Raw genomic sequence first — 16,531 nt, forward strand, 5'->3', positions numbered from 1 at the left:
AATGAACTCATTGAATATAAATTGAATATTTTAAAATGTCAACAAGGGTCCCAAAATGCCTAGTTCGCTCCTGTCCCTCAGGAAGGGACCAGAGCGATCTTTGTTATAAACGATCTTCTTGCCAAGTTTCAATCGATCCCAAGGCATGAATGAATGGAAGGACGCATTACGAACCCGTTGAATATAAGTTTTGAAGGTGACAAAGTGAAATGAAGACCACAAGAGCAAGTTCGCTCCTGTCCCTCTCCAAGGGACCAGGGCGATACAGTGAGTGTGTTGCCTTTCCCTCAAGTTTAAGACCGATCCAAGACAAGGAACAAGGTGGCAGGAACGTCTTAAGACATTTTTAATCAAACACAAGCATCAAGGTCGTCATGTTGGAAGGATTTGCGCTCTAAGACCCCAGATCGCTCCTGTCCCATGGGAAGGGACCAGAGCGATAGTTCCATTAAGGCATAGATTTCAAGAGACAAGCAAATATCAAGCTACCACAAGGATCGAAAGGACGTCATTACACGCGTTGAAGATAATTGTAAGTTGAAATAAACAAGAACAAGCTCCCAATGATGAATTTCGCTCCTGTCTCTCAGGAAGGGACCAGAGCGATGATGAGTATATTGATCAATTCATGCAAGAATTATGTTGAGTCAAAGCTTCACAAGGTTGTAAATGGTTCAAGACGTCTTTTGAGGATGACATGCAAGAGTTTTGAACGTCCAAACGTTATCAATCAAGCTAAGGAGTCCATATCGCTCCTGTCCTTTGGACAAGGACCAAGGCGATCCCATCAAAAACACTCATACTCCTTCGAAATTAAGTTAAGGCGAGGATGGGCATGGTAAAGGACGGCGTTTGGAAGACATCACAACGAAGATTGGAGTTAAAAGTTGCTAAGATTAAGGAGAAAGACATGGATCGCTCCTGTCCCTCTCCAAGGGACGAGGGCGATGATCCTCTAAACATCCAAACACCTCATGAAAGTAAGTGGAACGAGCGTAGAAGGAATAAGCAATGATGTTATTCACCTTGCGATGGAAGTTCGAAGATTAAAGATGCAAGATCAAGCGAAAACCTTAGGATCGCTCCTGTCCCTCTCCAAGGGACAAGGGCGATGATACATCTAAAGACACTCATGCGCACATACATGACGATCTAATTCGAAGGACCCAACAAAATGATCGATATTGAACGTAGAAAGGAAGGAGATGAACGTTAAAATTGCAAGAATTATGACAAAATCTTGGATCGCTCCTGTCCCTCTCCAAGGGACCAGAGCGATGAGGTACGTCCTCTTCATTTTCAAATTTTTGGCGCCAAATAAACCTTTTTAAATTTATTTTAAATGCTAAGATCGATGAGTTTTGAAAATCCTATTTAATTAGCATTTAATATGGCGTTAAGCATTTATTAATTATTTTGCCTTTATTAAAAATCGAAATTTACAAATTAAAAAACAAAAGGCATTTAATTAATTAATGAATGAATTAATTAAAAAATCGAATGGAGCGCTTTGATATGGAGGTCGGCCTTGTTATTTAATTAAAAAATCATTTAAAAATCGTTTGAAATTGTTATATTTTACCAAGTCGGCCTTAGTAAATGGAGAGGTGCAAGCGCTATATATAGAGGGGTGAAAACTATTATTTTCACATCATTATTTTTATCCTTCTACATGCGAATTGAGGAAAACGAAGATAGTGCGAAGTGTGTTTGAAGAGGTGCGAATTCCATCCAAGGTGGCGTAGGCAGTCAAAGGTGGTGCGATATTTAAAGACCTTCATTTGAGCGAATTTGCTAAGAGTTGAAGACCACGCCAAAGGTGAACTTGAAAGATCACGTCAAAGACAAAGGTGGCGAAATTGATTTTCTTTGAGGAGATAACGTTGAAGATTATTTATACCTCAATTTTGCCTAGGCGATCCTTTTCTTTTGCATTCTAGAGTTAGCTCTCTATTGAGGTATGGCGATTTGATTTTTATTGTTTTATTTGTTGATCGTCATATTTTAATATTTTGAATTTTGAATTCCTAGCTCAATCGTTTTATTTTAGGAAATGATAACTCAAAGACTTATCATGAAGTTTCCTAAAATTTCTCCTCTAATCTATGTTATTCATTGCAAAATCTATTCTCATTATGAAATGTTGTGTAGGTATGGCGACCCCGAAGGCGGGAGCATCCACCAGTCGCTCAGCTCTCATGAAAGAAGATCAGAAGACTGAAGAAGTGGAGACTAAGATTGTGTCGAAGTGGAGCCACATTGGAGATACAAACTTGGGGAACTTCAGCACAAAGAAGTTTCGAGAGGTCCCTTACATTGGTAAGCCATCACCTGTCGCCCGGAGAATAATCGAGAGTGGTATCATTAAGGCGGCAGGCTTTCCTCCAGCTATTCAGTGCCATGAATTGATGATCGAGTGTGCCTGTCACTATGATCCACAGTCCAGAACGATCGTGTCCAATGAGGGAAACACTTTGGCATACCTTTCAGAGGAAGCTATAAGTGAAGCTTTCCATCTTCCAGAGCACAGGGACATGATATACAAGAGCATAGAAGGAGCCAGATCAATGTACGAAGATGATCCAGATGCTTGTCTAAGCATTATCAATAAGAACTGGCTACTCAAAAGCCGTCCCCGTCTGAGCAAGGTCCCGAACACGCCGCACAGGATTGATTTCCAGGAGGAGTACAGAGATTTAATTACCTTGCTCAACCGAGTTACAGGAGCCCCTCATGCCTTCTATTTCGAGAAGTGGATGTTTTACTTCATCCAGGTGATTGTTCAAGGGAAAGGTACAATACATTGGGCTAGGATGATTAGTCATTGCTTAGACGTACAGTTGAGGAGACTCAAGGCTACTAAGTCCTTCCACATGAGTTCATATGTCATCTATGCCTTGATCAGGAGTGTTGAATACGCAGGACTACCTCACAGAGGAGTGATTGGAAGAGGACCCGGCGAGGTCAGAGCTTGTGATTCCTATGCCTACTTGCATCATCCGCCAGGGAGCAACTATAAGTTGGTTAATGATACTTTCACGATGAACATCACCAGGACGTTGCAAGGTGGAATTCACAACAGGTTATCTCAGGATGCCCAGGAATTCATAAAGAGGTACGGTGCTTGGTTCATTCAGTTTCCCAAGTTCACTTATATTAGAGTGCATGGATGTCCTTTACCACCATACATGTTGCCGAGATATCCGACAGACAGAATTGTGTTACTTGAAGTAACAAGACAGTTGGCAGCATATGTGAAGGCATTCAGACACAGACATCAGAATGGAGTTCCAGTACCTATCATTTTGGGTAATTCAGTTGAGGTATGTCCTAATGCTTTAGCCATGGATAACGCAGAGAAGGAGTTAGCCTTATATTCTTTTTCATCTTTTGTTTTGAGAGAAAGCTTTGATCCGCATGGACATTTAGAGGAGACGGTCGGTAGAAGGTTTAGGCATGAGTATCAGATCGAAGATTTTATGATGAACCTCTTAGATGATCTTGAAGTGAAACGAAAAATGCATTCTAGATTGCCTTTGGATTTCATCAGGAAATGCAGGATTTACAGAGTGGCCGACCAAGCTCAGGACAGTGGCAGACATATCCAGTCTTCCTATGATCGAGAAAGCAAAACAGTAAGGTTAGATTGGAATGAGCCCGAGGTCGTGGATTTAGATACTTTGATGGCACCAGTCTTGTCTTGTACTCGCAGATGGGTTGACATTCAGCATCAGAAGTTAAGAGAACAAGGCATAGCTATGTCTTTCACTTTGGAAGAGAAACTTGCCGAAGGTGGAGCTAGTGTGAGTGAAGGCAATCCTAATCCTAGAAATTCAGGTGAAGGTAACCTTCGATGTGCCAGTGAGGGCAATCTCCATTCAAGAGGTTCGAAGAGGAAAGAGAGACCTGGAAAGAGAGAGTCTTCCAAGAAGAAACAAGAGGCTAACAGAGATCGATCATCTGGTACTTCTTCTAGACCTGAGAAGAGAACAATTCAAGTGGAAGAATCCATGGAGTCGATGGTACAGAACGATAGACAGGAGGAAGGACAGGCACAGCATGGTTCACCAGATGGATCTCTCCAAGACTATGAGTTAGATGAAGACAAAGAAGACAATGAAATAACATCTCCTCCCAGACAAGAAGAAATAGTGCATAAAGAGATTCAAGTTCAAGAAACAAGATCGATTATCCCAGATTGGTTGAAGGAAAGATTAACCAAGGTGATTGTAGTAGAGGACGAGGACAATGCAATTGATTTAGAGAGCCTTGTTGGACGTTCACACGAAGTAACAGAAAAGAAGAAGGCTACCAAGATGTCCAAGATGATTCGAGATGAGACTGGATCCAGAAAACTGCAGATAGCTACACCAGCAGCAGACAAATATGAGGATGAGATCCTAGCAGAGGATTATGATATACAGACTTTTGAGTTAGGACCACCTACCGCAGAGCAGACTCCAGATGATGCTACCGATTCATTTGAGGCATTGAAAGACAAGCTTAGAGAAGAAATGGAGAAGAACAGAAAGCTTGAGAGAGAGGTCGGTGCATGGAGGACATATTTCAGTCACATCAATGAACCTTTGGGACGTCAGGGTCCAGTTAGATCACCAGTACAAGCATTGCCGCTTCAATCAATCAATGAAGCAGAAAGATTCAGGAACATGGTCCAACGTACAAGTAATTGGATGGATAGATCTCATACAATGGCTGTAGAGTTTGTAACAAGGATGATGAAGTTTATTCATCAAGCTATCCAGGTTCTTGAGATGATCCACAATTTGATGATAACAGTAGCTGCATTCGCCCATACCAAGGACGTTATCATTCCTGTCTTGAAAGTTATTAGACACACATCAAGGAAGATTTTAGCGCAGGAGAGGATCTTGGATGGAGAACCTCACAGTTTGTTTCATTGGTCAACCTTACTCCATATGAAGAATGTTTTCTTTGAGGACATCAGTACTAGATGTAGCCAAGTTGAGGAGGTGATCAATCCGATCCAGGACAGAGTATTTGAGGTACTTCGTACCATTCTTGGCAGAAGGATCGAGGTCGAGACAGATGTGGAAATGCAGGAACTAGAGGATAGAATCAAGGTCATCTTTTGCAAGGACGCAAATGTTACAGATGAACAGTATGATCAGATGTTCGCCATCATGCTCCTGATTGAGAGGACGAAGGAACTTGAATCTACTTGGGACGCGGCTCTTCTAGATGCATTCGATCAGGGCATCCACTTAGAAGAGAGTATGAAGAATCTTCCCGAGATTCCAATCGCAGAAATCGAAGGAATCGTGACAAAATTCATTGCATATGCTAAGAAAGAGAATTGGAAAGGGAATAAGATTCTAGATGAAAGGTTGTTACAGATGACATGACATCTTATTTCTCATTTGTTTATGCCTCCTAGGTTTTTGTGCCAAATTTAATATTTGGCTATGTATTTAATATTGTTCAGTAAAAAGGAGGCCATTTGTAACAAACCCTAATTAGGGTTTAGGTGTCATGATCTTGTCCATTGATTTACTTTCAATCTGGACCTTTCATTGTAATTGGGGATGCTATTTATACCCCCATTTTTCATTTCATTAGATAATAGAGAAATAGTGGAATAGTGTGAGAGTTAATAGTTGATGTAAGAGAGATTAAAGTTAGAAGCAATTTCATTTTGTAGTAAGATTGAGCTTTGAAGAGAGAAATTCAAGCAATTGTTGTACATGATGACTTGGAAATCAATAAAATATTGAAGTTATGGTGTTTTCTTGCAAATTTCTAGAGTTATCTTCATGGTTGTTTGATCTACTTGAATCGTGCTCAATCAAAGTAGTTTGTTAATTTGAAAGACTAAGTGTGAGATTTGATATTTGGTAGGATTCGTAATCCAAACCACTAGCTTCTTGCTGATTGTAGGAACGCCTTGCGTGGTCGACTGGAGAATACATTGAGTCCTTTAATCTTCAATCATTATTGAATCTTGGATATGTACCTTCGTAGTAGTGTCCTTGATCTTTGATGTATTGAGTATCATTTTATTACCTTAGAAGATTGCACTAATTTCAATTGAGTTGTTATCTTATGGCAAAATTGAAGTTGGTTGAATCTTGCCAAGTCTCATCCATACTAAGTCATTCATAGGGTTAGGCTAGATTAGACCTCTTTTAAACCCTACTCCTTTTGCTATTTTTGAAAGTTTCTTTAGTTTAGAAAATCTTTGAACTTTTGGAATACGTAAGGCCCCTTGGAGGAAACAGCAAATCACATCATACCACTAAAAGCTTGTCCACACGTAGAGACCCTACTAAAAGAACCTTGGAGTCTACCTAACTGATCCTTCGTGTAGATCTTCAGCAGTTAGAGACTATTTTCTCAAGAGAGGATAAGATGCCTATTGGTATTTTATTCTGTGTATGATTGTGTATAAAATACACGTCAACAGGTTGCCAGCTAAAGCAGCCGCTCACATGTTTCATAGTGAGGTCACACAATAGTTCATAATTGTTACAAGTGGGAAGAGTCCATTCGAAGAGAAGCCAATGTCCTCAAGAATACTTGTTATTAATAAAAAATGAAGTCCTCATCATTCAAATTATGAGAAGTGATCTAAAGGAGGGTGTAATCTATTATTCAATTGGTGGCTGGGGGGGAGAAGGTGGTGGGGAAGAGAAAATTAAGTTAAGGAAAAATGTTCCATGCCTCAGTCATATTGCTGGAATTTTTTCATAAGCTGTAATTAACTGATGTCAACATTTGCTACATAGTCAGTTACCCAATTATATTCCTTGAGCCAATGTCCAAAAGAAATTGTCTAAAATCTTTCAATAATCAAGCATAATCAATGATATTCCTTGAGCCACTTCTAGGTTCTTGCAACCCAAGGCAATAGTCATTTAAAGTCCTGATACAGCCAAAGCTTCTGTTTTATTATTCAATTTGGTGCCCAAATAAAAAGAGCTGCCTCTCATGAAAAGACCTGCGAAGGAACACATTAGTACACCAGCACTAGCCTGGTCAGGATACATCATCAAAGATCAATTTATAAAGCCTTCCTTTGGCATGATCTAGTTGTTTAATTTCACTTATGTTTGAACTATTACTATTCATGATTATAGGTTGGTTGATCCATTTCATAATCAGAATCCTTGTGCTGTTCTTTGGAAATCTGAGATTTTGTCCTTTTTCCTGAGCATTTAAATGTTTTTGCATAGAGAAATGTTATGCTCCATTGCGTCAGCACATCTGCTTTATACTTTGTATATCATAAGACGATTTCAAAGATTGATTTATATATACTATTACTCAGTTTCAAAACTGTATTTTCTCATTTTTAAGTTTATTTCACTCCAACATCAACAGAAAAGGATTCTATTTTCTGTTTGTAAATAGTTTTGAACCTTAGGAAGATGTAGCTGACCTGTACTGGGTTTACGTTGGAGATTTAGATTTAAAATGGGAGAGCTTATAACTGCTTTACTGTGTCTTTGTGCAAAGACAGGACAGCAAAATTAGAGCTACAGGGAGGGGCTTTGAAATTGGAATCTAGAGGTATGGTCACATGCTTAAGATTTGTGTTAGGAAAAAGTGTCGCGGATCATTTGAAGCAGCATAGAACAGCCTGGGAGGATGATGGTAAGCCCAAACATATGAGGGTGAATGGATGATCATTTATCCCTTCTTTTGAGCAGCAAGTTCCAATCATTTATCTCACAAAGATCAGGATTTGATAACCCTGGCCAAAACTGAGCAATTCTTGAGGTAGAAATCAAACAGAGATGAACCGTGCCAAAAAGAGCCAACACAGATTACTGTCTAACCAGTGTATGTTATATTGTTACTACCTGAAAAAGGCATTCAGAATATATAGATTGACACAAACAGGAGCAGACCAAAATTCAAAAAAGGGGCAAATTACCGTGATCCTCCTTGAGAAGTAGCTTATAGACAGTTGAATGGATTGTGGAAATCTACTGACAATAATTAACTGGGGTTAAACCATAGATCGCATACTCGGACTCAGAGAGTTCCCAGAGAGCCCAATGTTTTTGACCCATAAAAAACTTGGCATCTTAAAAAGTACTAAAATTTCTTATAAAAACCAAACTTGCATGGACATAGATATGGAAATGGATACAGATTTCACCATTTTTCAAGACCTCTCATATGGATAAGGTAGGATACATCATTCATAAAACACACACACACACACACACATAACACGATTTTCAAAGTTATTAGAGAAACTTTAGTAAAGTAGGATACAGCATTTAAAATAAAAGACACATATATAACAGAATTTTAATATTTTAAATTTGTTGATGTATTATCAGCTAATGTGTTTAGCGGCAGGAGACATCTCAAAGATATTAATACATTATGTTTTTATATTTGCTATGTGGGCCGATCACCATCCAAGTTGTATTTATTATGGGGCCGACATAACTAATGGATATATCTCTTTGCTTTGGATTGTCGCCACCTTATGAAGAGTCGTCGTCCCTCCTGTGAAGAGGGCTGACTCATGAGAAAGGACAATCGGGTATATAATGAGGATGAGGAGAGGGAAGTTTTGAGGTGCAAGCCCTTGTTAATGCATTCTTCTCTATGAGAGGGTAGTTTTGAGGTGAAAGCCCTTGTTCCACCCTTTGGGAGTAGCCATGGTGGATGTCATGTTGAGAGACTCCATGACAACATCACTTGTGTTCATTCACCCTCTGGGAGTAGTGTTGTGACGTTTTCACACATCGCCCCATTGCAAATGGGGACCCCTGCTTTTTTTGCTTTTTAGGGTTTGTCTTTTTAGGTTTTTTAGGGTTTTGTCAGTTAGCCCTTGCATTTTGAGTGTCGCCCGGGGGATCACATGGATAAGCAAGTCCAGCTTGAGTGAGGTCCTGATCCTGAAATTTGGCTCACATGGATAAGCAAGTCCAGCTTGAGTGAGGTCCTGATCCTGAAATTTGGCTAAGTCTGGAATGTCCTGAAATTTGGCTAAGTCTGGAATGTCCTGATCCTGAAATTTGACTAAGTCTAGAAACTGAAAAACCTCAAAAAACTAGATTTTGCAATATAACTCCTGGAGGTCTGAAACCACTCTCAAACATCCTGAAAGTATATATGGAATATAACTTAAAGTATAAGAAATGTTTCATCTTTCTTATACTTAGATGTTATATTCCATAAAAATTATCTTGATAGAGTTCAAAAAGTCAAATTTCGCTCCTGTCCTTCACTGAGGATCTAGAGCAAATTTCGCTCCTGTCCTTCTCCAAGGGACCAAGGCAAAATGCTCCTGTCCCTCATCAAGGGACCAGGGCGAAAATACTTATTTGAGCCATTCCTAGCCTTGTTTGGTTAAATTGAGACATCAAAAGCATGGTGAAGGACGAAATGAGCATGATAGAGCATCCAGACTTGATCAAAAACAATGAAATGATGAAGTTTTTGCCTAGAAGGTCAAATTCGCTCCTGTTCCTCACTGAAGGACCAGAGTGCTTTTCTTTATATGCACAATTTTAGACCTTTTTTGGACATTAACTTTTATTCATAGCATGAAGTAAGATGATATCTTCCTTAGCAAAGACATTTTTTGATGAAAATTGTAACGATTTGGCCTAGAGAGCAAAATTCGCTCTTGTCCCTCACTGAAGGACCGGAGCTTGAATCCCAAATTTGCATTATCCTCACAAGACTTAAATAATTTTGCGATTGGAAGAGGCCAAGGGGAGTGTGCTTTGTCCGTTGAATATAATTTAAGTGGGCCACAAAGGAGAAAACCAACCTAAATGACAAGTTCGCTCCTGTCCCTCACCCAGGGACCAGGGCTATTTTCAAAGGGCGCTCCTGTCCCTCTCCAAGGGACCAGAGCGATTTTCCCTCAAGGCAAGTTTTTGGCAAAAGGAAAGCAAGTTTCGCGTTTGAGGTGGGTGGAGGAAGACACAATCGATCCGTTGAAGATAATTTTCGAAGCTAGCAAAGGACGAATTGGCTTGTAATTGCAAAAGTGCTCCCGTCCCTCACTGAAGGACCGGAGCTTGAATTTCAAATTTGCACTGTTCTTGCAGGATCAAGACAATTTTATGATTTGAAGAGACCAAGGAAAACATGATTTATCCATTGAATATAATTTGGAAGGCTAACAAAGGACGGATAAGCTTGGATTTGCAAAATAGCTCCTGTCCCTCTCCAAGGGACCAGGGCGAAAAACCTAATATCCAGTCCTTCTCGCCAAGTTTGGACGAATCTAGGCCAAAGCACAAGTTTGGAATGATACTTAAGGTGCTTCGGGGTGGAATGGAGTTGCAAGGACCACAAATTTCGATGACAATTGGCAAAAGCGCTCCTGTCCCTCTCCAAGGGACCAGAGCGAAGTTATCAACATTCGTTATTTTTTGCCTTATTTTAGCAAATCGCATTAGATGCCAAGTTCATTAAAAACTTCAAAATATTTTAAAAAATTTCAATTAAATTGGCATTTAATAAAGGGGCATGGCATTTAATAAATTAATTTTTGAGCCTTAGAAAAATCGAAATTTTAATTATAAAGGCATTTAAAATTAATTTTTATTAAATTAAAATTAAAAGATGAAGCGCTTGAGGTATTATTTTTATTCATTTTATCAAGTCGGCCTCTTCCTTTTTTTATTTTTATTTATTTTTTGCCTTTACTTGCAAGGTCGGCCTCATGGGTAAGTGGAAGGTGAGCGCTCTATATATTGGAGGTGTTTTTTTTTCAAAATTCAAATCATTCTTGCATTATCTCTCATGCGAACTTGAAGAGCAATTTGAGGAAGGCGAAATTCACCTTGAAGGCTATTGGAGAGGCGTATTTCTTGCTAGATTGGAGGATAAATTCCAGATGTTTTGAAGGTATTTGAAGGCGAATTTCCAGATTTTTGAAGAGGAAGGTGGAGTTCTTTTCCAAGCTAAAGGAGGTGCATTGTATCCAAGGGAGAGCTTTGATCTACACTTTGCCTAGCAAAATTCATCTATTTTTACATCATTTCTTAGAGTTAATTCTCAAGAAGAGGTATGGCAAAATCATCTTGACACCCTTATTCAAGGTTTGATTTTTTTTAGACATTTTTTAGAAAAGTCTAAGTATTGCATGGTTAATTAGGAAATGATAACTCAAGATTTATCATGAAGTTTCCTAATTAAAATCTTGAATCTTCCTTTTAAAGTTTAATTTTTAGATTTCAAGATATATTACTAATTTTGAAATGTTGTGTAGGTATCAAGATGGCGACTCCCAAGCTCGAAGGATCTACAAGTCGGAAGGTTCTCCTCAAGGAAAATCAAGCCAGATCAAGGACGGTCTCCTCAAGGACGATCAAGCAAGGACAAGGGCGGCCTCCTCCAGTCTAGCATTCCAAGGCGAGGTACATCATCATCCTGCAAATCAAGGACACAAGAAGTCAGAGCAAGGGTTCGTTGAAGAAGCAGATAGTTCCAGAAGAATTAATTAAAGCTAGCTTCTCAACAACATCAAGTTGAATATTTACCAAATTACAAGTGTCAGACGAGGTGGCATCCTAGTCATCACTTCTCCAGTCAGTGTGGTCCACCTCAGCATGTCCAGATTCAATGTACCTAACTCATGGAAGGTGGCACAAACTCCAATGTACCTACCCCGGCTATCCATTGGTCGATTTTTCTAGAGAGGACATGTGTCCAAGCAATACAATTTTATCATTGGTCAAGCATTAAATGTTATGTAATGGTTGTAACAAACCCTAATTAGGGTTTTCATTGTTGAATCTTGGCCATTGATCTCGAATTGATCTAAGTCATCGAATTGTATTGAGGGCACTATATAAGCCCTGGCATTTCATTTTTTAAAGGCAGTTAGGAAGGAGTTGGAAAGCGGTTAGAAGACAAATAGAGAGTAGTTAGCTAGTTGATAGAATAGTAATTAGAGTAGAGTAGAGAGAGAAGGCAAAGATTGTTGCCAAGATGTTGTTGTAAAAGACCTGTAACTTCATTGAAGAAATGGTGAAATTTATGGGTCAATTCGACAATTTGCATGGTCTTTATACTTCTCATATTTGATTTCATGTTACTAGATGAGTGGAAGAAATATGCTTGATTGATGGTGAAATTCGCATATCCATACTACTAGCAGTTTGTTGATTGCAGACTTGCCTTGTGTAGTCAACTGGAATCGTTCAGCTTAAGCTTAACTTCAATTGTCGCTTCTTCATTGATATACATCAACCTGATGGTGTCTATGCCTGCAGTGATGATTTGAACATCATAAAGCTTCCCTTCGAAGATCGCACTAGCCTTGTGGAGATGGTCCTGCGATGTCAAAACAAGACCTAGTTAGAGTTTCATCAAAGATCAATCATTGCTCCTACATTCTTAGTATTAGGATTAGATCCTCTCTTCGCCCTCATCTTTTTTCCATTTTTCAAATCTAAGGCAGTAAGATCCTGTGTTCTAGCAATATTCAAAGGTAAATCAGAAGTTCAATCATCAAATGTAAGTCCCCTTGTGATTCCAGCAAATCACATCATACCACAGAGAGCTTATCCACACGTAGAGATCCTACATACAAGAACCTTGAAGTTTCTCCAATTGATCCTTTTTGCGATATCTTCAGCATTCGGAAACTTTATTCAAGAGAGGATAAGGTACCCTTGGGTATTTTATTCTGTGTTAGGCTGTGTACAAAATACACGTCAACAAGTAGCCATGGTGAATGCCATGATGAGATGATGAAATCACGTTGAGTGACTCCATGATGGGCACTTGTGTACATATTCATTTCCATACATGGGAGTAGCCATGATGGATGTCATCATGTTGAGTGCCACCTTGATGAACTTTGTTCCACCCATTGGGAGTAGCCATGGTGGATGTCATTCCATGACATCCACCATTGGGAGTAGCCATGGTGAACTTTGTTCCACCCATTGGGAGTAGCCATGGTGAATGTCATGATGAGATGATGAAATCATGTTGAGTGACTCCATGATGGGCACTTGTGTACATATTCATTTCCATACATGGGAGTAGCCATGATGGATGTCATCATGTTGAGTGCCACCTTGATGAACTTTGTTCCACCCATTGGGAGTAGCCATGGTGGATGTCATTCCATGACACATATATCAGGAAAGATATCTCCCTAGCTAAAGAGGGAGTGTTGACGTATTATCGGCTAATGTGTTTAGCGGCGAGAGACATCTCAAAGATATTAATACGTTATGTTTTTATATTTTCTATGTGGGCCGATCACCATCCAAGTTGTATTTATTATGGGGTCGACATAACTAATGGACATATCTCTTTGCCTTGGATAGTCACCACCTTATGAAGAGTCGTCCCTCTTCATGAGAAAGGACAATCGGGTATATAATGAGGTTGAAGCCCTCATCTTTGGCATCGAATCTTTCATCAATATATTTGCCTTCTACTTCATGCATTCATAGGTTCATATAGCAGATCGATATGTACTTGGAGGATGACACATCCATTATATTGATGTTATTATTGTTGTGCAGATTGGCCTTGTAATTGGCCTCTTTATTGGCTTTTTGTTGGCCACATTGTAATTGAGTTGATTCAATAAATAATAAGAGATACTTGTTGCTGGGTTTTTCTCCCTCATGTTGGAGGGTTTTCCCAGGGTATATGCTATGCAAATTTGATTAAATTGTCTTATATCTGCTTACCCTAGATCTGATCTTAAAATTAACAAAATTTAATTTTTTAAACATATTAATATTATAATATTTTTGAAGTTGTTATAATAAATAATCTATCTATTTTTTGCATAATATTACTATATTATAATAATTTTAATTTAATAAATTTAAAATATTTATATTAGATTTTTAAAATTTAAAATTTTTATAATATTATTTAATTTTTAATAATTATATTTAAAGGCTTAAATAATATTTATTTAGTATATTTTAAATGTTTATACTAGATTTTCAAAGAGAGTTTCGACTTTTAAAACTTCATTACCAAACATGACCATAAAATACAAGTCCCATTTTATATAGTTTTTTCCAACAATTCATTTTCCCTAGACTATGATTGGGTCAATGCGTTTAGAAAACGAATGTTATAGTAACAATTTCTTAAAATAAAAAAATCTGCACTTATTAAATAAATTTCATTCGAGAGAGCAACAATATAAACCAAAAGTTAGAATTTTTATAAACAAAAAATTTATTAGTTTTCAACCGAACCGTATAAGAGTGAAACACTACAATAATTGGGGGTAGGGCATTTATTATGTTATTATATTAAAAAATAATAAAATGATATAATTAACAAGAGTATTAAAATGCCGATGAAGTCATATGTTTAGTAAAATTAATTTACAGGTTTGAGCTTAGAAATTCTTAAAGGATGGCAAATGAAGCTGCTCCTTCCCTGTGTCATGCTGCTTGCACAATACCCATGCATTTTACAAAATCAATGCAGCGAGGATTTTTACAAGTTTACAACAAAAAGCAGATTTTTTCCCATAGTTGTCGGATTTTACAGAAATTAAATTAAGACATTGGACAAAGAAATTGTGTGAATTCCTGCGAATCAGGCATGGTAGGAAATAGAGAATTTTTTAGGCACGTGCAGGTATGGTAGTCATGCTGTATCAATGCTGTTATGTATCCAAATCTGTATCGGGTACACTCATACATGTATGGTAGAGGGGGGTAGCGTATCTTGCTACTTTGATTAAAAAAACTCTGTTTTTTGTTGTAAAGTTCAATTACAAAATGTATCAAATGAGTCTAAAAACTGTGAGGAAGTGTTTTCTATTAAGTTTGATTGTTGAATATATATGGATTACAAAATGGCATTATCATATGAAGCCAGATAGTGGAACAGGATACAATAGCTAGCTACTAACTAATAGCTATCCAGATGGTGTTCTTTGACAACCACCCTAGCCACCCATTTGTTGTTAGTTCTTTTGCACTTGAGAGGAATTGGTCTATTTATAGCTTCATCTACTCTATTAAGTGGAAAATACCTACCTTTAGGAGGGCAAAGAAGCTTGTAACTGTACATAGTGTCTTGAATCTCATTGATTGCAACATGCTTATCTATGAGGAAAGCCTAGCAGCCTGATGGAATGTAGAACTAGAGGAGACAACACAAATTGATGATGATGTGACGTAAATAGTGTTGGTTGGTATTGGTTTGGAGGAGCTTAACCTCAAGGTGTCTAGTAGTTTGAGTGTATGAGTTTGGCATGGACTTTGGGGATGAATAAAGCCTTGAGACACTGGCCATTTGTATTTTGAATGTAATCATTGAATACAGTTTATTGGTATTTTCATTGTTCAGTGTAGTGTGTTTGGTATTTCAAAGGTTCATTTTCTATTTGGTTCCTTATAAATTTGTTTATGACTAATTTTTGAAGTACTATATATTTTTCATATTTGCATTGCCATCTCTCTGCTATCCCCAAATCTAGGCCCTTGGTCCTATCATCTACTCATTCCCCCTTTCTAAGATTTCATGAAACTATGATTAAATATAAAATTTTTGAAGTTTAAATATATTATTATTTATATTGTCAAAAATAATTAAAATTTAATACAATGTATTAAATTTAAAATGTTAAACTAAATAATATATTTGTTTAGTGCAAATTTCCTGCTGAACATGTATTACGGCATGGTGTACTTGCACTCCAAGCTCTCTGGAATGAATCTGCATCTGATGTGTTTGGAATTACCAATGACTTTTTTAATATTTCACTCTATTGGCTGCCTGCCAAGCACAATGGCAGCAAAGGTAATGGAATTATCGCTGTCAAACAGATCAAACCAGTATGAAATGAATAGAGAATTCCATTGAACAGATTGCAGCAAAACAGAATGAAAAAAACTTAAAAAGCCCCTTGAGTTCGCTGCAATAGTTAGGGAAAATGTATGACAGTTCATATTGGTTCATACTGGCCCCCATATGATTACCTGGCCACACAGAACTGGATGCAGCTCCTCTGACTAAGAAGCTGTCAACCTAGCTTTTTTTTTGTGTAAAATCATATTCCAATTTCTGTTCTCTCGAAAAGTGTATACTGGGTATAGTTTTCAAATCAAGTGCAATAACACTGTACAGAAATTTTTTTATTATCAAAGTTTGATTGCTTTGTAAATTATTATACAGCACATAGATAGCTAGTTTCCAGAATAAGATAATTTCAAGGGAGAAGTATCTTGGATTTATTCCCATATCAAGTCTAATTTTTTAAAAATTTTTGAGTCCATTTCAGTTTGTTTTTCTAGATTTTTCCATTGCAAGAGCCAGACCATTCTATCTAGCATTATAAACTCTCCAACATTCTTGTGTCTCTATTGGCTCTCTTGTTCTGAACCGTTCTGTATGGGCCATAGAAATAACCAATTATTAATCAATTTAGTTGTTAGTATTACTTAACATCAGTTTTATATAACATTAATTTGCAACTAAAGCATGTTCTCACTTACTGATCATTATTGTTGCTTCTTTGCTATTAATTGAAAAGTATGGTATCTTAATTTTTCCAGATGACAACATATGC

The 16,531-nt window shown here is 37.8% G+C and overlaps 1 protein-coding gene across 2 annotated transcripts in view; it reads left to right on the forward strand.

The window, feature by feature from the left end:
• The window catches only part of LOC131054298 (probable starch synthase 4, chloroplastic/amyloplastic), a 130,959-nt gene that overhangs the window by 103,075 nt on the left and 11,353 nt on the right, over nt 1-16,531 (forward strand). The window lies entirely within an intron of this gene.

Source organism: Cryptomeria japonica, chromosome 4 (genome assembly GCF_030272615.1).
Source record: "Cryptomeria japonica chromosome 4, Sugi_1.0, whole genome shotgun sequence".
NCBI lineage: Eukaryota > Viridiplantae > Streptophyta > Pinopsida > Cupressales > Cupressaceae > Cryptomeria > Cryptomeria japonica.